Raw genomic sequence first — 24,289 nt, 5'->3', positions numbered from 1 at the left:
GCATTCTTTGGTTACATCCATTAAGAAAGAAAGAAAAACTAAAATTCTATGCCTCCCAAGTGACATATCTTGCAGGAATGTGGAGGAAGGATGCTTACTGAATGGAGCATGCTTACTACAAAGACTGGCAAAGACTGGACCAAACGGGTCTGCCTCAAGAAGGACCCCGGTGCTTAACTTTCACCAACTTTCCCCCTCATTACAATACCAAAAATCACACTCAGGGGTGGAGATTTAACATGCAAATGAAATACACGATTATGAAGAAGCACGTTCCCTCAACTGCGCCTGTGCCCCCAACTTCCTATATTTCCCCCACCCCTATGTACTTAAATATCACTTATCTCCCACCTCAGCCCCTTTAAAATTTTCCCTGGCCATTGTTCAGAGAGCCAGTCCCACATTCCAGCTGTGGTTATGTCTCCCTTCACCTCGAGGTGTTGCCCCAATAAAGCCTTGCTTATGTTTGTACATTTTGGGTCCAGCCTTGTTTCTACTTTTCTCTGGGTCCAAGGATCCAAGTCTGATAACATATTTTGGGCAACCACAAAAGGACCATAAGATGAGCTGGGACTCAGTGGGACCAAGGATGCTGGCCCAGAACCTGTGCCACTAACTAAGCAGCTGCCCAGACCTCTTTGTTCTAGAGTCTCCAGTTTCCTTTTTGTCCTTGCCAGCCCTCCTGTTCTCAGGCAATACTCTTTCCCCGTCCCTCCCCTCCTTTCAGGATTTTCTTTTCTATCTTCTTGTAGCACACTTTGTTCCTCCTTGTCTTTTTCCTTGAACCAAAGGACATAATCTCAGTCTGCCTTACTGCAACATGGCTCTCCTCCTTGGAGGGTGTTAGGGACTTGTCCTGAGCTGTGCAGATCCAAGTGGCCTTCAGGTGATGGCTGACGCCACCCATGGGACTTGGCAGAGTTCCAGTCTTCAAGTAGAGCAGGAGCCCACTGGTTCTTATCTTTGCTACAGTTACCTTTGGAAAAAGGGACTCCCACTTAGGTCCCTTCCCATCGTGACTTTGGGAGATTCCCGCCAAGACTGATTAACCTGGTAAGGGGTTAGAGTCCTTGTTTTGAGGTCAGAGCCCCCACCTGGAAGGGTTAGAGTCCCCATCTGGGCTTCTTTTTCGTTGTCCTTCTCTGTTTTTTTCTCACCACCCTCCCGCCACTCTGGAAAGTCCCTGTTTTGTAACTTTGTTTACAAACCCTAATTACTTTTGTTTCTTTGTACTCATCTGTAGGGAGAAAAACTATGTGGACTTACATCTGCTTCATTTAAAATTAACTAAAAAGGAATATACCAAACACAAAGATAAGAGTAAAACCTCTTTGTTCCCAAAGCCATGCGGCCTTGCACATACTAGAAACTAAAGATAACATCTGGAACTTTCTGAAATGTCCTTTGTCTAATAATTTGTAACTTTTTATGTTAACCCTGTACTAAATGTTCCTTCCCAGGAGCACTTTGTGAGGACTGTCCTAACATGGGCTGGAATGAAATTCTTTTTCTTTTTCTTTAAAATTAAAAGGACAAAAAAAGGTTTGCTCATTTTGAGTTGACATTTATTGGCATAGGCAACAGGATGTTGGGGCAACACGTTTGAGAATACCTGGGGATCCTCTGCAACTCAGTGCTTGGTACCAGCATGGGCCCTTTGTAGCCCTCCAACTTCGCAGCCCCTCACAGGTGTATTAGATGAGTTCTGACGTCTGCACTTCCTTAATTTGAGTTGACGGTCTTGACTTTTATTCGAACTGCTGAGGGTTACTGGTAATGTTTGCTAGGTTGGAAAATTTGAGGATAACCTGAGTCTCAGATGGCCCAAATGGGGTTCTTTAGACATGTCTAAATTAGTTTTCTTGTACACACAATTGGAGAAAGTTGGCTATAAGACTGAATAACCAGAAACTTAGGAAGCCATTTGTTTCAATCAGTGAAGGCCTAGCTTTGGGGGAGGAGCCAAAGTTCCCAGAGGTACTTACTCTGGGCCTCATTTTGGTTTTTTTGTTGCTGCAGTTTTTGATATCTTTGGACAAGACTGGCTACCTTCTAATTGAGAAGTGAAAAATAACTGATTCATGGATCCATAAATTATAATGCTACCTTTCAATTAGTTTATTTTAATAAAAGGGAGATATTTAGAAATTGAATCTTTAATGTCCTCTCCACAAATATTAGTGAAACAAAGCTAAATTTTGTTTGCATACTATTCGTGTTTATGAGTCCGTGTGTATTACAAATGTGAGATATTTTCTCTACCTCCAGATGGTATTGCTAAAATTAATTTGTAAAGGAGCTCTATTTAATTGGTTTAAAGGCAAATGCTTATAAAAACTGGGCATTCTAAAACTCAGAAAGCTAAACGAACCCACATTTTTTCAAGTTAACATGATCTGGGATAAAATTCCTTACATTCAGACCTCTGTGTGACTCCATAATAAAGATGCCACACAGTAAGTGACCTAACTCATGGTCCATAGAGATAAGGACCCCATTCCTGATAGAATGATGAGGAAAAGGAAGAAGATAGGCAGACACTAAAAATCCTAAATCTACTTGGCCAAGCACAAGCACCCATTGCCCAACTCACCGCCTGCTTTTCCATCTCTTCCAGAGGGCTAAACAGCAACCAGGAAAAAAAAAACCCATTTTGCAAGAGGGAAAGACAAAAGATGGAGATGAAGGAATAGCCAAACCTTAAATCTGCCTCTGGCCTTGCTGGCGGCTCCTCTGCCACCTCTGCCTCCTGTACCACCACCTGGGCTGCTCAGGCAGCCAGCTCCTATACTGTCCTAGGCGCTTCTGCTGACATGGGCTCCTGCTCCTATCTCTACTAACAAAGAGCAAAAAAGCATCACAAGATCTCAAGCCACCGCCTTATGAGGTTCAAACTGGAGCACCTCCCAAATCATCATGAAGGGGTCTGAAGGCTCCCCTGGACTTAAAATTTCTCCACAGGAGCCTCAGGTAAAACTGACAGTGGACAACAAACTAATTGACTTTTTAGTGGACATAGGTGCAAAATATTCAATATTATAGCTAATCCAAGGATGTTGGTTTAATTACAATACATACATTTCTGGAGTTATCAACATCCAATATAATACAGAAAATCAGCTTTTATTTTACCTGAACTTGTTAGTTAAATTCATGTTGTATCTACTGCAGTTTATCAAAAAAAATGACTTAAAATGATGGTTGATTTTGTCTGTCTCATGAAGTTCTCACAGATAACTGTTAAGAGAAAATGAGTAAAATTTAAAAAAAGGCTTATAGCTTTCAAAATCTTTGGTAACTTGAAACTTTTAAATTTTGCTAAGCTAAATGATATATTGGGTTAAATCCACTGGATATCGAAATCTTTCCCAAGTAAGATAGAATACCAAAGCATTGATTATCAAATGTAGTTTTGTCTGCTTTTGTCTTATAACAGAAAAACTAAAGATAAATTTGGGTCTGCTAGTAAACATAGTTTATGCTTAATTAAAAGACTGTACTATTAAAAACATACATTTCTAGGAATTATAAAATGTATTCACAAATTTCTGATCTAAAAAATACTTTGATGTAACAGTTCACAATTGCTTATGATTAGTTCTTACTAGAAATTGAGGTTTCTGAGAGTTAAAATTCTGATAAATGTAATTGACTAATAAACATGGCAAGAAAAACAACTTTGTATATAGAAGAGTAGGAAATGTTTAAAAAGGTATAGGCAATAAAAATACATTTTTGTTGAGGAAAAAAGTAATTTTGTCCTAAAATGAAGCTGGCTATTTATATAGAGAAGGCTTAGGACAAAATCTAAAAGAGAAATTTGTGGAAGGCTTATGAAGGGGAATCTTTAAAAAAATTATGCATGGTCGGGACTAAGATTGAAATAAATGAGTTTTAAAAGTACACTAGTGTAAGATTGAGATTTGGCTTTTCTTTCTGTTAAAAGGACAAAGTTTTCTTGGAACGTTGGTCTGCTCTTGTTAAGAAATTGCAAGCAAAGGTTTTATCTGCCAGAAAAACATTGTATCTATATTTTGTCTTTGTCGGGTCTTTGATTACTTAATAAAGTTAAGTCTTCTTAATATTAAAGAGTTAAGTTTGGCTAACAACTATGTAACATTCTGTATGTCTTTACAGTCCCTTATTGCCACCTTGGTTAAATAGATAATTCAGTTTTAAGTTTTATAATGATCTGTGATCCTATTTAGATATGTGCTTTAAAACCTTCTGAGGTTTTAGACTTCCTAGAAATTCAAATCCTAAATAAAGTCTTTTTGAATAACTAGACTCATTTATTCATATATTGTTACATGGAAAGCATTATCAAACAAATTATAATAAACCTTCTTAGGTTATACTGTATGGGTCAATGCTATAACAGTTTCAAAATTATATAAAATTCCTAAAGATTTAATATGTCTTGGTATAATGTCATCACTAAAAATTCTAATTATTAAAATATTAAAATGTTGTGTGTCATAAAAATAACCAAATTTCCTTGTCAACTGCATTATAATGAACTATTATCAGATATTAACCATGTCTATTTTTGAGTCTTTTGTCATTTACAGTTATTGTTCTGATGCTCTTGAAGAATGTGTTTCAGCTTCTAGGAAAGTCATGAAAAGAACTTTTGACAAACACAGGTTTCTGATACCCGTAAGATCATGAAACTAAACTGGATAAGGACTTCTGGAACTAATGGGAAAACTGCATTCAAACAGAACAAAAATTAGTAACATGGGACCAAATGAATTCAGAAAGATGATTATAGTTTTTATGTCTCTTGTTTAAAACATTGCTGGTTCTCTAATGTTTGCTCTTCCAGATTTAAGAAAACTTTCTCTAAAGATATCTATGATTTACAGAAATATCATAAACTATTCCTTTGTAAACAAATTGAGACATTTATCTTTTCTCCCTACCTGAACCCTTCAGAACTCAGAAACCCTCAGTGAGTATTCTTTCTTTCATGGCAATTATAATTGTTTGCATAAATTCAATAAAAATCAGTTCTCCTTGTAGCAGGACTCCATTAGGAACATAAGAACATTGGTTATTTTACCAAGGCTTTGACTGACATGTCATATTTGAGGAAGACATACATAGACTCAGACCAGAGAGCTTTAAGGAATTAAGGTTGACTTTATGAAGCCAACAGGGTGCCCTAAAAATGATACCTTGCTTACAGAGTTCCCAGAAGCCTTACCAGCAGAGTAAAGAATGTCACTTTCTGGCAGGTGTAGGAACCTCAGGGTAAGTTGGGCACCTTGAGAAAGGAATTCACTTAAATCACAGGTATTGCAGGCAAATCTGATGGCAAGTACTGGGCTTGGCTTCTGGCCTTCAGACACCATTAAAACTTCAATCTAAAATTTCTTATAAAAAGTTCTAACAAAGCAGGTTTAAATGTTCAGTCACTATTCTTGCTGTGTTTATGTAAGTAATTAAGCCAAATTTGTTAAAACTGAACTTATTTTATAAACAAATTAGTCTTTGGCTATCTTTGAGAGGAATGAGGATGACTTTGGAGAAAAAGATTGTTTTAATAACACACCTTTGTGGATGTTAGTTCTTTGAGCGCTTGTTGTTTGCCTATAAAACTGGGGTGAATCCTAAATTCTTCTGATTTCTTCAAATATCTGGTTATGATTCAGCAAGCTAAGGTTTCCAATCTTTTCCCATTCTCTTGATTTGAAATCATTGAGAACTAAAACTTCCCTTTTCCTAAAGCCCCACAAACTAAAGCTGGACAGCTTGAGGTAAACTTCAAAAAAAATTGCAACAATGGCCTATGTTTATACAGTCTTTGTGCTTGCTGCTATATGGGCCATGCAAAAAAGATCACTGGGAACATTTGAACCACAAATCAGAAAAATCCATCAGATTGCTCCTGCCTGCTCCCACTCCATCTAAGGATGCTTCGAGCCTGACATCTAGAAATCTTCTCACTGGCAGCACTCGGGACTCACACTGGGTTTATAATTTGCGCCAACCATCAACCTGTGTTTTTCTTTTTTTTCACAGAAATGCCTCATATTAATTATCTCACTGCTTGTTGCATGAGTCCATGCCATTATTAACAAAACCTGTTGTGCTATGTCAATAGCTCAGGATAGATTAAAGTAAATATAAAAAGGGTTTATGAGCTGGGATGCCTGGGTGGCTCAGTCAGTGAAGCATCTGCCTTCGGCTCAGGTAGTGATCCCAGGGTTCTGGGATCGAGTCCCGCATCAGGCTCCTTGCTCAGCGAGGAGCCTGCTTCCCCCTCTGCCTGCCGCTCCTCCTGCTTGTGGTCTCTCTCTGGCAAATAAATAAATAAAATCTTTTTAAAAAGGGGTTTATGAGCAAGAATCCTGGCTATGTCAATACAACGAAGAGACAGACACTAACTGTATTTGGTCGACAATCAAAAGTGCACTGCCCGGTGTTTGTTTTTGTATTTGTTTTTTGCCTCTCCTGGGACTACTGGTGGCCATCCTACTGCTACCTATTTTTGGTCCCTGTTTAACCTATTAGTAAAGTTTGTGTCTTCCAGTCTCCAACAATTCCAAGTCAAGCTAATGGTGGCACAAAGATTCCAACCTATACCACGACAGGAGGTTCTAGTCCTCTTAAGTCATTAGAACAGTCAGCAAGAGATTTTCACACCTCTAGGGTAGGACAGGGACAATGCCCCTGCTCAGCAGGGAGCAATTTCAGGTGACACCTTCAGCCCCTTCTCCTTAAGGAGGATAAAATCATAGTGGGGTGGGGGGTTATGCAAATATTTATGAAGACGTCTGTTGGACCTGTAATAAATATATAGAAAAAAATCTCTCAGTGGAGAATGAAACAGAGCAGGGACTGGACTCAGGTCCCCTCAACATTGACCACAAAATTCAGCATTCTTTGGCTACCTCCATAAGGAAGAAAACCCTAAAATTCTATGCCTCTTGAGTGGCATATCTTCCAGGAATGTGGAGGGAGGATGCTTACTGAAAGGAGGATGCTTACTACAAAAACTGTCAAACCAGTCTGTGTAAAGGTGGGCCCCAGTGCTTAACTTTCACTGACTTTTTCCCTCATTATAATACTAAAAATCATGCCCAGGGGTGGAGATTTAACATGCAAATGAAATATATGATTGTGAAGAAGCACGTTCCCTCAACTGCACCTGCGCCCTGAACTTCCTGCATTTCCCTGCCCCTACATGCTTAAACGTCACTCATTTCCCACCTCAGCTCCTTTAAAACTTTCCCTGGCCATTGATCGGAGAGCCAGTCTGACACTCCAGCTGTGGTTATGTCTCCCTTCAGCTTGAGCTGTTGCCCCAGTAGAGCCTTGCTGTGTTTGTACATTTTGGGTCCAGCCTTGTTTGTACTTTTGGTGGGCCCAAGGACCTGAGTCCAGTAACAAAAGACATATTATGCTAACACTAATTAAAAAACAAAGCTGGAATAGCCATATTAATTTCAGACTAAACATATTTCAGACAAGAAAAATTATCAGGGATATTCCTCCAAGAACATAAAACAAACCTTAATGTGTATGCACTTAGAATATTAAATTACCTGAGCCTGAAACTGATAGAACAGCAAAGTTCTACTGTACTTAGAGACTTCTGTACCCCTCTGTCAGTAATAGATAAATCAAGCAGACAGAAAGTCAATAAGGACACAGTTGACCTAAACAGCATGATCACTCAACTTCATCTAATTTACATTTCTAGAATGCTTTGTCCTAAAGAACAAAATGCATTTCTTCTTAAGTTCATAAGAAACATTTAGTAAAACAGACCACATCCTGGGCCAAAAAAAGAAACCCCATATCTTAACAAATATGAAGAATAGAAACCGGAGGGGGAGTTAAGATGGTGGAGGAGTAGGGGTCCCCTTTTTCAGCTGGTCCCCTGAGTCAAGCAGGATAGGTACCAGACCATCCAGAACACCCACAGAATCAGCCTGAGATGCAGGAAGATACATCTTGATCTCTACAAATGAACATCTCCAGTACTGAGTATTGAGGTACGAAGCGGGGAGCCGTGAATCCGCGCACAGATATCAGAAGATAAACGGAAGGCGGAGGGAGCCGCTGCATTCCGGTGCTGGGAAGCAGTATCCACCTGCACTGGGGAGCGGGCTGACTCATGGACCAGCACCCTCGAGAGAGCAGACTGAGACCGTGGCCAGAGAACACGCATGACCAGACTGAAAACCAGAGCTCCGGAGTGTGCGAACCACACTGAAACGGAGCTCCGGAGAGTGCAGGGGTGGCTGGCGGCTGGCTGCGTTAGAAACACAATGGAGAGAGACATGCCGGCACTGGAAGTGAGGGCTGGGACGCCGGGTGTGGGACGCACATCCCGGGACGCTGTAGGGTTTAGCAGCACCAACAGAAGCAGAGTTAGAGTGGCCAGAGGAACTCAGTGGAGAGCGGCCTCTGATCCCTCTGTTCTGTGACATAGGCTGGGGTTCGACTACTGCTGCTCTGAATCTCAGAAGAGGCATAGCAAGCCGCCAGAGAACAAAAGCCTGGAAATACCGGCTCACAGTGTGCCCATCCCCGACCCCCCTCGCAGGGGACACGGAGACTCTACCCAAACGGGGTTGCCTGAGTATCGGTGTGGCAGGCCCCTCCCCCAGAAGGCAGGCTGGAAAATCCAGAAGCCCACATCCCTAAGGTCGCTATAAAACAAGTGCATACTGCATGGGTCCTTGGCAATAAGTTGGGCTCTGGACAACCCCACAGCCTCTCCTCATCAGAATGACCAAGGAGAAATCCCCCCCAGCAAAGAAAAGACAATGAGTCTGTGGCCTCTGCCACAGAACTAATGGATATGGATATAACCAAATTATCAGAAATGGAATTCAGAGTAACAATGGTCAAGATGATGTGTAGATATGAAAAAAGTATTAACGAAAATGTTAATGAGAAAATAGAATCTCTAAGGGCGGAAATGAGAGCGAACCTGGCAGAAATTAAAAATTCTATGAGCCAAATGCAGTCAAAACTAGAGGCTCTGACGGCCAGGGTGAATGAGGCAGAAGAACATATCAGCGAATTGGAGGATGGGTTAGTACAAGAAAAAGCTAAAATAGAATCAGGAATTAAAAAAATCCATGCTCAAGGATGTAGGTTACTGGAGATTACTGACTCAATGAAACGTTCCAATGTCAAAATCATCGGGATCCCTGAGGGGGTGGAGAAAAACAGAGGTCTAGAAGAGCTATTTGAACAAATTGTAGCTGAAAACTTCCCTAATCTAGCAAAGGAAACAAGTATTCGTGTCCAAGAGGCAGCGAGGACTCCTCCCGCGCTCAACCACAACAAACCTATGCCACGTCGCGTCATAGTGCAATTCACAAATATTAGACCCAAGGGTACAGTATTGAAAGCGGCCAGGGCAAAGAAATTTCTCATGTACCAAGGAAAAGTAACCAGAATTACGTCAGACCTGTCTACACAGACCTGGAATGAGAGAAAGGGNAGAACCATCCTGCTCAGGAATGACTAGATAATCCAGGAAATCAAAAATCAATTTAAACAATTGATGGAGACCAACGAGAATGAAAACACAACGGTCCAAAATCTATGGGACACTGCAAAGGCAGTCCTAAGGGGAAAATGCATAGCCATCCAAGCCTCACTCAAAAGAATAGAAAAATCTAAAATGCAGTTTTTATATTCTCACCTCAAGAAGCTGGAACAGAAACAGCTGAACAGGCCTAATCCATGAACCAGAAAGCAGTTGATCAAGATCAGAGCAGAGATCAATGAATTAGAAACCGGGAGCACAGTAGAGCAGATGAACAGAACTAGAAGCTGGTTCATTGAGAGAATTAATAGAATTGACAGCCACTGGCAAGACTTATCCAAAATAATAGAGAAAGGACCCAAACTAATAAAATTAGGAATGAANAATAGAGAAAGGACCCAAATTAATAAAATTATGAATGAAAAGGGAGAGGTCACAACCAACACCAATGAAATAGGAAGGATCATTAGAAACTTTTATCAACAGCTTTATGCCAATAAATTAAGCAACGTGGGAGAAATGGAGGCCTACCTGGAAACCTATAAACTACCAAGACTGAAATAGGAAGAAACTGATTTTTTAAACAGACCAATTAATCATGAAGAGATTGAAACAGTGATTAAAAACCTTCCAAAAAACAATACTCCAGGGCCTGATGGATTCCCTGGGGAATTCTACCAAACATTCAAAGAAGAAATAATACCTATTCTCCTAAAGCTATTTCAAGAAATAGAAACAGAAGGAAGACTACCAAACTCATTCTATGAGGCCAATATTACCTTGATCCCCNCCAAACCAGGCAAAGACCCCCTCAAAAAGGAGAATTACAGACCGATTTCTCTAATGAATATGGATGCCAAAATCCTCAACAAGATCCTTGCTAATAGAATCCAACAGTACATTAAAAGGATTATCCATCATGACCAAGTGGGATTCATCCCTGGGATGCAAGGGTGGTTCAACATTTGCAAATCTATCAGTGTGATACATCATATCAACAAGAAAAGTGTCAGGAACCATATCAACCTCTCAATCGATGCAGAAAAAGCATTTGACAAGGTATAGCATCCTTTCCTGTTTAAAACTCTTCAGAGTGTAGGGACNTGATTAAAACCCTTCAGAGTGTAGGAATAGAGGGTACATTTCTCAATCTCATAAAAGCCATCTATGAAAAGCCTACTGCAAGCATTATTCTCAATGGGGAAAAGCTGGAAGCCTTTCCCTTAAGATCAGGAACACGACAAGGATGCCCACTCTCGCCACTATTATTCAACATAGTACTAGAAGTCCTTGCAACAGCAATCAGACGACAAAAAGGGATCAAACGTATCCAAATCAGCAAAGAAGAGTTCAAAATGTCTCTCTTCACAGATGACATGATACTCTATATGGAAAACCCAAAAGAATCCACCCCCAAACTACTAGAAGTTATAGAGCAATTCAGTAATGTGGCGGGATACAAAATCAATGCTCAGAGATCAGTTGCATTTCTATACAAGACAATGAGCCTGAAGAAAGAGAAATTAGGGAATCCATTCCATTCACAATAGCACCAAAAACCATACGTTACCTTGGAATTAACTTAACCAGAGATGTAAAGGATCTATATTCTAGAAACTACAGATCACTCTTGAAAGACATTGAAGAAGACACAGAAATATGGAAAAATTTCCATGCTCATGGATCAGAAGAATTAACATAGTTAAAATGTCTATTCTACCGAGAGCAATCTACACGTTCAATGCCATCCTGATCAAAATACCAATGATATTTTTCAAAGAACTAGAACAAACAGCCCTTAAATTTGTGTGGAAACAGAAAAGGCTCCGAATCGCCAGGGAATTGTTGAAAAGGAAAAACAAAGCTAGGGGCATCACGTTGCCAGATTTCAAGCTGTACTACAAAGCTGTGATCACAAAGACAGCATGGTACTGGCACAAAAACAGACACATCGACCAATGGAACAGAATAGCGAAGCCAGAAATGGACCCTCGACTCTTTGGGCAAGTAATCTTTGACAAAGCAGGAAAACATAACCAGTGGAAAAAAGACAGTCTCTTCAATAAATGGTGCTGGGAATATTGGAAAGCTACATGCAAAAGAATGAAACGTGACCACTCTCTCACACCATACACAAAGATAAACTACAAATGCATGAATGACCTCGATGTGAGACAGGAATCCATCAAAATTCTAGAGGAGAACATAGGCAGTAACCTCTACTACATTGGCCAAAGCAACCTTTTTCATGACACATCTCCAAAGGCAAGAGAAACAAAAGAGAAAATGAACTTGTGTGACTTCATCAAGATAAAAAGCTTCTGGGGCGCCTGGGTGGCACAGCGGTTGAGCGTCTGCCTTCGGCTCAGGGCGTGATCCCGGCGTTATGGGATCGAGCCCCACGTCAGGCTCCTCTGCTGTGAGCCTGCTTCTTCCTCTCCCACTCCCCCTGCTTGTGTTCCCTCTCTCACTGGCTGTCTCTATCTCTGTCAGATAAAAATAAAATAAAATCTTTAAAAAAAAAAAGATAAAAAGCTTCTGCACAGCCAAGGAAACAGTCAAAAAAATAAGAGGGAGACCACAGAATAGGAGAAGATATTTGCAAATGATGCTACAGATAAAAGACTGGTATCCAAGATCTACAAAGAACTTTTCAAACTCAATACACAAGAAACAAAGAAACAAATCATAAAATGGGTAGAAGATATGAATAGACACCTTTCCAATGAAGACATTCAAATGGCTAACAGAAACATGAAAAAATGTTCAAATCATTAACCATCAGGGAAATTCAAATCAAAACCACATTGAGATACCACCTTAACTCCAGTTAGAATGGCAAAAATTGACAAGGCAAGAAACAACAACTGCGGGAGAGGATGTGGAGAAAGGGGATCCTTCCTACATTGTTGGTGGGAATGCAAGTTGGTATAGCCACTCTGGAAAACAGCGTGGAGGTCCCTAAAAAAGTTAAAAATTGAGCTACCCTATGATCCAGCCATTGCACTACTGGGTATTTACCCCAAATTTACAGACGTAGTGAAGAGAAGGGCCATATGCACCCCAATGTTCATAGCAGCATTGTCCACAATAGCTAAATTGTGGAAGGAGCCTAGACGCCCTTCAACAGATGGCCTGGTTAAGATGATGTGGTCCATATATACAATGGAATATTACTCAGCTATCAAAAAGAATGATTTCTCAACACTTGCTGCAACATGGATGGCACTGGAGGAGATAACGCTAAGTGAAATAAGTCAAGCAGAGAAAGACAATTATCATATGGTTTCTCTCATCTGTGGAACATAAGAACTAGGAAGATCGGTAGGAGAAGAAAGGGATACAGAAAGGGGGGGTAATCAGAAGGGGGAATGAAACATGAGAGACTATGGACTCTGAGAAACAAACTGATGGCTTCAGAGGGGAGGGGAGTGGGGGAATGGGATAGACTGGTGATGGGTATTAAGGAGGACACGTATTGCATGGTGTACTGGGTGTTATACGCAAGTAATGAATCATCGAACTTTACATCAGAAACCAGGGATATACTGTATGGTGACTAACATAATATAATAAAAAAACATTTAAAAAAAAGAAAGGGGGGTAATCAGAAGGGGGAATGAAGCATGAGAGACTATGGACTCTGAGAAACAATCTGAGGGCTTCAGAGCGAAGGGGGGTGGGGGAATGGGATAGGTTGGTGATGGGTAGTAAGGAGGGCACGTATTGCATGGTGCACTGGGTGTTACACGCAACTAATGAATCTTCGAACTTTGCCTCAAAAACCAGGGATGTACTGTATGGTGACTAACATAATATAATAAAAAATATTATTATAATAAAAAAAGAATGAAAAAAAAGAATAGAAACCATATAATGTTCTCAGACTATAATGGAATTAAACTAAATCAATAACAGAAAGATAGCTAGAAAATCCTCCCCAGTGCTACTTGTTGTGATGAGCCCTGGGTGTCATATTTAAATGATGAATCACTGAATTCTGCTCATGAAAAAAACGTCCTCTCCAGTATTTGGAAATAACACCATACTTTTAAATAATAAATGGATCAACGAAGAAGTCTCAAGAAAACTTAAATCAAAATACAGTTTATCAAAATTTGTGGGATGCAGTAAAACCAGTACTTACAGAGATATTTACAGCATAAATGCATATATTAGAAAAGATGAAATATCTAAAATCAATCTCCTAAATTTCTCCCATAGAAAAAAAGCAGGAGAAAAGCAATGTAATCCTATAGGAAGCAGGAAAAAAAGTAATAAAAATTAATACAGAAATCAATGAAAGTGAAAACAGAAAACAGAAAATTAAGAAAGCCAAAAGGTCGGTCTTTGAAAAATCCAATATACCTAGCCATACTAACCATGAATAAAAAAGAGAGAAGATACAAATTATTAACAATATTAGATGTGAAAGAGAGGTGAGCACTACTGATTCTCATGGAAATTCAAAGGACCATACAAGAAGACCATGAACAAAGTCATGCCCATGCGTTTAATAACTTCAGTGAAATGAATTAACTCCTTTAAAGATACAAACTACAAAATATCACACAAGAAGAAACAGATCATCTGAATAGGTGTATATGTATTGAATAAGTTAATCAATAATCACCTTCCAAAAACAAAGCATTGGGCCCAGATAACTTCCCTGGTAACATTTCTTAGTAATTTAAGGAGGCAATAATACTAAAAATTCATAATAACTTCCAGACAAAAGCAGTTGAAACACTTCCTAATTCATCCTATGATACCAGTATTACCTCCTCAAATATGAAAACTAAAGACATTACAATAAAGGGAAACTGTAAAACAACTTCTCTCAGAAATTATATGCAAAAATCCTCAATAAAACATAGGAAGTCAAATAAAACAATCTATTAAAATAATTATACACCATGATCAAGTGAGATTTATTCTATGTGTGCAAGACTGGTTCAACATTCAAAAATCAGTGAATGTAATTCAGCATATTAACAGGCTACAGAAGGAAATCATATAATCATGTCAACTGAAGCAAAAAATATGGTTGAAAAATCTAACCCCATTCATGATAAAAAAAAAATCTCATAAAACTAGGAATAGAGGGGAAATTGCTCAACTTCATAAAGAATATCTACAAAAAACTTACATATAACATCATATCTAATGGTGATTTACTCACTTTTTTAGTTTTTATTTTAATTCCAGTTAGCTAACATACAGTGTTATACTGGTTTCAGGTATACCATATAGTGATTCAACAATTCTGACATCACCTGGCACTCATCACAAGTGTTCTCCTTAATCCCCAATCCCTGTTTAACCCACCCACCCCTACACCCCACCCCTCTATAATTAAGATTCTGTTTCTTGGTTTTTCTCTCCCTCTCTCTCTCTCTTTTCCCCCCTTTGCTCATTTGTTTCCTTTTTTATTCCACATGACTAAAATCATATGGTATTTGTCTTTCTCTGACTTAGTTCACTTAGCATTATACTCTCTAGCTCCATCCATGTTGTTGAAAATGGCAAGATTTCATTCTTTTTTATAGCCAAGTAATATTTCATAGTATATATATACCACTTCTTTATTTGTCAATTGACACTTGGGCTGCTTCCATATCTTGGCTATTGTAAATATTGCTGCTATAAACATAGGAGTGCACGTATGTCTTAGAATTAATATTTTTGGGTCCTTTGGGTAAATACCTAGCACTACAACTGCTGGATCCTAGGGTAGTTCTACTTTTAACATTTTGAGGAACCTCCATTCCTTTTTCCAGAGTGGCTTCACCAGTTTGCATTCCTACCAACAGCACAAGAGTGTTTGCCTTTTTCCATATCCTTGCTGACACCTGTTGTTTCTTGTGTTGTTGATTTTAGCCATTCTGACAGGTGTAGTTTGTAGTTTTGATTTGTATTCCCTTGATGGTTAAGTGACGATGAACATCTTTTCATGTGTCTGTTTGCCATCTGGATGTCTTCTTTGGAGAAATGTCTCTTCATGCCTTCTCCCATTTTTAAGTGGATTATTTGGCTTTTGGGTGTTGAGTTATATAAGTTCTTTATAGATTTTAGATACTACCCCTTTATCAGATATGTCATCTACAAAAATCTTCTCCCATTCAGTAGGTTGTCTTTTAGTTTTGTTGAGTATTTCCTTTGTTGTGCAAAAGCTTTTTATTTTGCTGTAGTCCCAATAGTTTATTTTTGCTTTTATTTCCCTTGTCTCAGGAGACATATCGAGAAAGAATTTGTTATGGCTGACGTCAAAGAAGTTATTGCCTGTGTTCTCTTCTGAGATTTTTATGGTATCAGGTCTCACATTTAGGTCTTTCATCAATTTTTAATTTATTTTGGTGTAGGTGTAAGAAAGTGATCCACTTTATTTCTTTTGCATGTCGCTGTGCAGTTTTCCCAATACCATTTGTTCAAGAGACTGTCTTTTTCCCTTTGGATATTCTTTCCTGTTTTGTCAAAGATTAATTGACCATAAGTTGTGGACTTGCTTCTAGATGTTTTATTCTGTTACATTGATCTATGTGTCTATTTTTGTGTCAGTACCATACTGTTTTGAGTAGTACGGCTTTGTAACATAACTTGAGGTCTGGAATTGTGATACCTTGAGCTTTGCTTTTCTTTTTCAGAATTGCTTTGGCCATTCAGGGTCTTTTTGTGGTTCCATGTAAATTTGAGGATGGTTGTCCTAGTTCTGTGAAAAATGTTGTTGGTATTTTGATAGAGATCACATTAAATCTATTGATTGCTTTGAGTAGTATGGACATTTTAACAATATTTGTGTTATCTTCAATTTCTTTCATCAGTGGTTTGTACTTTTTGGAATACAGGTCTTTCACTTCCTTGGTTAAGTTTGTTTCTGGGTATTTTATTATTTTTGATGCAATTATAAATGGGATTGCTTTCTTTTTTTTTTTTAAAGATTTTATTTATTTATTTGACAGAGATAGAGACAGCCAGCGAGAGAGGGAACACAAGCAGGGGGAGTGGGAGAGGAAGAAGCAGGCTCACAGCAGAGGAGCCTGATGTGGGGCTCGGTCCCATAACGCCGGGATCACGCCCTGAGCCGAAGGCAGACGCTTAACCGCTGTGCCACCCAGGCGCCCCGGGATTGCTTTCTTAATTTCTCTTTCTATTGCTTCATTATTAGCGTATAGAAGTCCAATGGATTCCCATACAATGATTTTGTATCCTGCGACCTTACTAAATTCATTTATCAGTTCTAGTAATTTTTTTGGTGGAGTGTTTAGGGTTTTCTATACAAAGCATCATGACATCTGCAAATAGTAAAAGTTTTGCTTTTTCTTCATCAATTTGGGTGCCTTTTATTTCTTTGCCTTGTCTGATTGTTGCAGCTAGGACTTCCAGTATTGTGTTAAATAAAAGTGGTGAGAGTGGACATCTTTGTATTATTCCTGATCTTAGAGAAAGAGCTGTCAGTTTTTCATCATTGAGTATGTTAGCTGTGGGTTTCTCATATATGACATCTATTATTACGTATTGCATGGTGCACTGGGTGTTATACGCAACTAATGAATCTTCGAACTTTGCATCAAAAACCAGGGATGTACTGTATGGTGACTAACATAATATAATAAAAATATTATTATAATAAATAAATAGGTAAAAAAATAAAGTATGTTACCTCTAAACCCACTTTGTTGAGAGTTTTTATTATGAATGGACGTTGAATTTTGTCAAATGTTTTTTTTGAATCTATTGGATGATCATATTTTTTATCTTTAATTTTGTTAATATGATGTATCATGCTGATTGACTGCATCCCTCATATAAAACCCACTTGATCCTGGTCAGTGTTTCTTTTAATGTGCTGTTGAATTCAGTTTGCTAGTAATTTTTGAGGCTTTTTTCACCTATGTTCATGAAGGATATTGTCCAGTAGTGTGTCTTTCTTTCTTTCTTTCTTTCTTTCTTTCTTTCTTTCTTTCTTTCTTTCTTTCTTTCTTTGTGTCTTTGATTAGCTTTGGTATTGAGGTAACGGCTGGCCTTGTAAAATGGATTTGAAAGTTTTACTTCCTATTCTATTTTTTGGAATAACTGAAAAGAATGAGTATTTACTCTTCTTTCAATATTTGACAGAATTTACCTGTGAAGCCATTTGGTCCTGGAGTTTTGTTTATTGGGAGCTTGATTCAATTTTATTACCAGTAATTGGTATGTTCAAATTTTCAATTTCTACCTCATTCAGTTGGAGTTTGATTCAGTGTTCAGAACTGACATATATTAAAGAATTAGAATTTTCAGGATAGCCAATCAGTGACTAGTAGGGATGGCACTGGGATGTACCTTTTAAAAATGGAAACACGGGAAGAAGAAAAAGAATTTAAAAATGACAGGGGTTTCATTTCTGGGTAAATAGAAGTGAATAGTCACCAACCTATAAAACTTGGACAAAATGTTTGAGCAGCTGCTCACGAGTTCTGAAAAGACATCAACAGGTTGTTTAGGGAAGACACAAGAATGCAAAGTATCATTAAACTTTCAGGGAGTTTCTCTATTATTTTCTTCTCTATGGTGTACCTGGATTGGTTTGTACTCAACACAGAGGGAAATACAGATATGGTACAGACAGAAAAGAAACCAGGAGAACTTTTTTTTTCTGGCCAGGGGAGTGAGAAACAGAGAACTCCTAAAGCTCTTAAAGAGGGAGAGAAAATCTTGGAATATTTTTCTCTCTCCTTTTTCTTTACTCCCTCTCTTTTTTACTATTTTTATTTTTTTTATTTTTCTTATAATAATTTTTTTATTATATTATGTTAGTCACCATACAGTACCTCCCTGGTTTTTGATGTAAAGTTCCATGATTCATTAGTTGTGTATAACACCCAGTGCACCATGCAATACGTGCCCTCCTTAATACCCATCACCAGACTATCCCATTCTCCCACCCCCCACCCCTCTGAAGCCATCAGTTTGTTTCTCAGAGTCCATATTCTCTCATGCTTCATTCCCCCTTCTGATTACCCCCCCTTCTTTATCCCTTTCTTCTCCTACCGATCTTCCTAGTACTTATGTTCCATAGATGAGAGAAACCATATGATAATTGTCTTTCTCTGCTTGACTTATGAACATTGGGGTGCATATGGCCCTTCTCTTCACTACGTCTGTATCTTTGGGGTAAATACCCAGTAGTGCAATGGCTGGGTCATAGGGTAGTTCAATTTTTAACTTTTTGAGGGACCTCCACACTGTTTTCCAGAGTGGCTGTACAAACTTGCATTCCCACCAATAATGAAGGAGGGATCCCCTTTCTCCACATCCTCTCCAGCAATTGTTGTTTCTTGCCTTGTCAATTTTTGCCATTCTAACTGGTGCAATGGCTGGGTCATAGGGTAGTTCAATTTTTAACTTTTTGAGGGACCTCCACACTGTTTTCCAGAGTGGCTGTACAAACTTGCATTCCCACCAATAATGAAGGAGGGATCCCCTTTCTCCACATCCTCTCCAGCAATTGTTGTTTCTTGCCTTGTCAATTTTTGCCATTCTAACTGGTGTAAGGTGGTATCTTAGTGTGGTTTTGATTTGAATTTCCCTGATGGCAATGATTTTGAACATTTTTTCATGTGTCTGTTAGGCATTTGTATGTCTTCATTGGAAAAGTGTCCTGAGCCTCAGCCCCCAGGGCAATCCTACAGCAGAAGGTGTCCCAAGCTACAACTCCAAGGGAGGGACAAATGCCTCTTTCTTTCTCATTTTTTTAAAAAAGATTTTTTTATTTATTTGAGAGAGGGAGAGAGAAGAGAAAGACAGAGAGAGAACACACATGCGCATGAGCAGGGAGAGGGGCAGATAGAGAGGCAGAGAGAGAATCTCCAGCCGACTCACTGCCGAGCATGGAGCCTGAAGCGGGGCTCGATCTCACAACCCTGAAATCATGACCTGAGCCAAAATCAAGAGTTGGATGCTCAATGGATTGAGCCACCCAGGTGCCCCTCTTTTTTATTTTAACTCTCTCTCTCTGTTCTATGTCACTTCTGGGGTGAAGTGACATAGTCACAGAAGTGGGTAATTTCTATCTAGAGGACAGAAAAGGAGAGCCCCAGGAAACCAGAAAGTACTAGGAAGTTCGCAAAGAACTTAGTTCTTGGGAAAGTGCCTCTGTAAAGCTGTTTATGAACTTTTCAGATAATCTCCAACTTTCAAATGCTTAGATTTGATCATAATTAGCCTACCAAAGACTTTGAGAATTTTGCTACGTGATAGACCTCTGTCCAGGTCCCAGACTAACCACTAGGTAGTACACGTGTGAAACAAATCCAAATAGCACTACAAAGGTTTAGAAAACTGAACTGACAGTGGAACTATAGCTCACTGAGGGCAGGCTGAAACTTGCAACTTGACCTAACCAAACTGAGAGTCTGCTAAAACAAAAATATTAACATTGTTTATAGGATTTAACAGATCCAAAGTTTCAAGACATAACACTTAAACTGTCCAGAATAAAACAGCAATTACTTTGACATACACAGAACCACAGATATCTTAAATTTCATGGGAAAAGACAAATAGCTAACAACAAAGGGATGACACAGACGTTGGAAATATATGACAAAGAAAGTATGTAGAAAGTATCAGTAAATATATAGAAGTGATAATGAAAACCCAAACAGAATGCTAGAATAGAAAAACATAATAATCTAATTAAAAACTCCCTGGAAGGACTGAATAGCAGAATTGAGATAATAGAGAAACAAAGTCAGCAAACTTGAAGATAAATCAATAGAAATTATCCAATTTGAAAAACAGCATAAACAGTCCCTGAATGCCTCAGGGACCTGTGTGACAATGACAAAAGATCTAACATACCTAACATTGGAATCTTAAAAAGAGAGGAAAGAGCACGGCTGAAAAATTAAAGAAATAATGGCTCTTAAAGTTTTAAAGTTTGTCAAGAGACATAAGCCTGCAGATTCAAGATCAGTGAACCCTAAAGAGGTAAACCTAAAGAAACACACTTCCAGACGTGTCATAATCAAACTGTTAAAAACTAAAGGCAAAAAAGAAATCTTCGAACAGTTAGAAAAAAATGTTTTACCTTAGGTGGATAATGATTTAAATGACTGTGCATTTCTAATCATAAACCATAGAGGCCAGAAGGAAGTGGCTTACATTTTTCAACTACTGAAAGAATAGAACTTTCAATCCAGAATCCTATACACAGTGAAAATATCCTTTAGGAATGAAGGGAAAATAAAGACATTTTCAGAAAAAGGACACTAAGAAAATTCATACACAGTAGAAATGCATTTAAAAATTGGTAAATAGTGGGGAAACTAAGATGGCAGTGGAGTCGGAGAACCCTAGGCTCATATCATCCCTCAAACACAACTAGATAACTTTCAAATCATTCTGAGGACTGACAAGAAATCAACCTGCGGACTGACAGAACAAACTCCACAACTAGAGAGCGAGAAGAAGTCACATCGAGGAAGGTAGGAAGTGTAGAGATGTGGTTTGGGGGAGAAATGGATCGTGAGTGCTACAGAGGGGAGGGAGCCCTGGTCATGGAGAAAGGCCAGAGAGAGGAGCACACAGGAGAATGCACAAGGAGAACATTTCCCCAGAGCAACTGGCTAGAGAAATGAGAGGGGCTGATTTTCAAGAGTTTTTGCAACCAGCAAGCTTTGAAGACTGGAATTTTAAAGGTCTGAGAGCGTGGCTGGGACAGAACCCTGAGGGTGCTGCCCTACTTCTAGAGAGAAGGCTGGCAAACAACCCCGGGGGCAGATGGCACAATTTGAGGGACACCTGGGACACACAGGGGGAGATTATTCCCTCTTATTGGAGAATGTCCTTGAGAGGTAGAGTTCATGGAGATGCATTCCAGGACAAAGGAGCTGGTGGGTACTGTCTCCCTCCTCCATCCCTCAGCAAAAATGATGCAGAGACACCTGCCTAGGGCAGCTCAGCCCCAATGATGGCTATCTAGCCCACTTGATCTGGTTCCCATGCCCCTGCGACTGGCATGACTGCCCTTCTCAGTCAAGCCTCCCTGAGTCCCAACACAGAAAGAACCTCCCCTAGAGGAACAGCATAGGCCCCTACCCACACAACGTACCTAGACCCTGGAATTCTGAAACTCAGCAGGCTTGGCTGGGAGAGACCCCTGAGGACACGGTCCTGCTTCTGGAGAGAAGGCAGGCAAACAGACTGGAGGTAGACAGCATGAAGGCAAACATCTGGGGGGTGCCTGAGACATACTAGGGGGAGACTGTTAGGTCTTCTTAGGGTGCTTCCCTGAGAGCAGCAAGCACAGAGACACCTCTCCAGGGACAAAGGAGCTGGATGGTGCCATTTCCTTCCCCCAACCTCTGCATAAACACAGAACGATCTGCTGCACCACAGCACTGACACTGGCTGCATAACTTGCTTACAACAGGTCCCACACCCTTGTGCTCTGCTGGTATTACCCTTCGTAATCAGGTATGCCTTAGTTCCAGCGTGGTGGGCCCCTTCCCAGCAGAAACCTCTGCCTAACCTTGTCTCACAATCACAGGCTTCTGCAAGGCCTCAGTTCTAGTGGAAGTAACATCAAGTCTCATTTAACAAGCACACCAGAGCACATCTAGTTGAAACTTACCACACTATGGCCAAGGACCAAACACTGCCCACTGTAGGCTAGAAGAACCTCTGTAGATGACTGGCCTGAAGGGCAGAGCAGCCAAAAACAGCAGCAGAGTGCACACAACACACACCAGAGACACTCCCTGAATCACTAGGCCCTGTACACTATATGACCTCTTCTTCATAAAGCTATTACTCTCGGGAGCAGGAAATAAAACAGGCTTTTCTAACACAGAGAAGACAGAGACTTAGACAAAATGCCAAGACAAAGTAATTCATCCTAAATGAAACAACAAGATAAGGTCATGGCCAGAGATCTAACTGAAATAGATATAAATAACATGACTGATGGAGAAGTTAAAGCAACAATCATAAGTATACTTGCTGGGCTTAAGAAAAGAAAGGAAGACTTTAGGAGGCCCTTACTGTGGAGATAAAAGAGTTTTAAAAAGTCAGTCAGGAATGAAAAATGCAATAACTGAGTGTTACAACAGACTGGATACAATGAACACAAGGATGGAAGAAGCAAAGGAACAAATACGTGATATAGAATGTAAAATAATGGGAAAAAATGAAGCTGAACAAAAGAGAGAAAGAAGAATTATGGATCACAAGAATAGACTTAGGGAACTCAGTGATTTCATAAAACATAACAACATTCATATTATAGGAATCCCAGAAAGAGTAGAGAGAAAAAAGGGGACAGAAAAGTTATTTGAGGAAAACATTGCTGAAAACTTCTCTAATCTGGGGAAGGAAACAGACATCTAGAACCAGGAGGCACAAAGAACTCCCATCAAAATCAACAAAAGCAGGCCTGGATATTTGCCATGTGTGGTCCCTCCTTCAAAGACACATTTTCTCCAGTTGACAAAACTAAAAGACAACCTACAGGATGGGAGAAGATATTTGCAAATGTCTTATCAGATAAAGGGCTAGTATCCAAAATCTATAAAGAACCTATCAAACTCAACATCCAAAAAACAAAAAACCCACTCAAGAAACGGGCAGAAGACATGAACAGACATTTCTCCAAAGAAGACATACAAATGGCCAACATGAAAAAATACTCAACATTTTTTTGGCATCAGGGAAATACAAATCAAAACCACAATGAGATACCACCTCACACTGGTCAGAATTGCTAAAATTAACAACTCAGGACACAATAAATGTTGGTGAAGATACACTGAAAGGGAAAGCCTCTTACGCTGTTGGTAGGAATGCAAACTGGCGCAGCCACTCTGGAAAAAAAAAGTCTGGAGTTTCCTTAAAAAGTTAAAAATAGAACTGCCCTACAATCCAGCAATTTCACTACTAGGTATTTAACCAAAGGATACAAGAATACTGATTCAAAAGGATATATGCATTCCAAGATTTATAGCAGCATTATCAATAAGACCCAAATTATGGTAAGAGCCCAAATGTCCATCAACTGGATGAATGGATAAAGAAGATGTGGTATACATACAATAGAATATTATTCAGCCATTAAAAAGAAAGAAATCTTAATACTTGGAGCAATGTGGATGGAACTAGAGGGTATTATGCTAAGCAAAATAAGTCATCAGAGAAAGACAAATACCATATGATTTCACTCGTATGTGGAATTTAAGAAACAAAACAGATGAACATAAGGGAAGGGAAGGAAAAATAAGACAAAAAGAGAGGGAAGCAAACCAAAAGAGACTCTTAACTATAGGAAACAAACTGAGGGTTGCTAGAGGGGAGATGGGTGGGGGGATGGGGCAACTGGCTGATGGGCATTAAGGAGGGCACTTGATGAAATGATGTACTGTATGGTGACTAACAATAAAAATAGCAAAATAAATAAATAAATAATAAATTAAAAAAAGGAGGGCACTTGATGCAATGAGCACTGGGTGTTATATGCTAAATTCTACCTCTGAAACTAATAATACAGTATATGTTAATTAAATGGAATTTAAATAAAAAAACTTTTAAAAAAAATGCTCCCTTAACTCCTTCCCCTGTGTGAACCCTTCTTCCTGTAAGCTCAGGTTAGAATACCCTTCCTGGGCCTTTTTCTTGCTGCAGATGAAGCAGATTCTCCATTAGGTGAGTCTGCAGGACAATTTCTTACATGCCTTCTTTGGGAACGAACACATGGAATTCTTCAAATGTAGTTTCTCGTTCATTCCCCTTGGCTTC

At 39.3% G+C, this 24,289-nt stretch overlaps 1 long non-coding RNA gene across 2 annotated transcripts in view; it reads left to right on the top strand.

The window, feature by feature from the left end:
* Positions 1–2,747, top strand: part of LOC109491225 — a 34,218-nt gene extending 31,471 nt beyond the window's left edge. The window contains exon 3 of one of the 2 annotated variants that reach the window (XR_004622432.1): positions 2,618–2,747. This is a non-coding gene — a long non-coding RNA (uncharacterized LOC109491225). The remainder of the gene's footprint in view (positions 1–2,617) is intronic. The other variant, XR_002144572.2, reaches the window with a different exon arrangement.
* Positions 2,748–24,289: the final 21,542 nt, after the last annotated feature.

Source organism: Ailuropoda melanoleuca, chromosome X (genome assembly GCF_002007445.2).
Source record: "Ailuropoda melanoleuca isolate Jingjing chromosome X, ASM200744v2, whole genome shotgun sequence".
NCBI lineage: Eukaryota > Metazoa > Chordata > Mammalia > Carnivora > Ursidae > Ailuropoda > Ailuropoda melanoleuca.
Note: the sequence above shows the minus strand (reverse complement) of the source record. Positions and strands in the feature narration are given on the sequence as shown.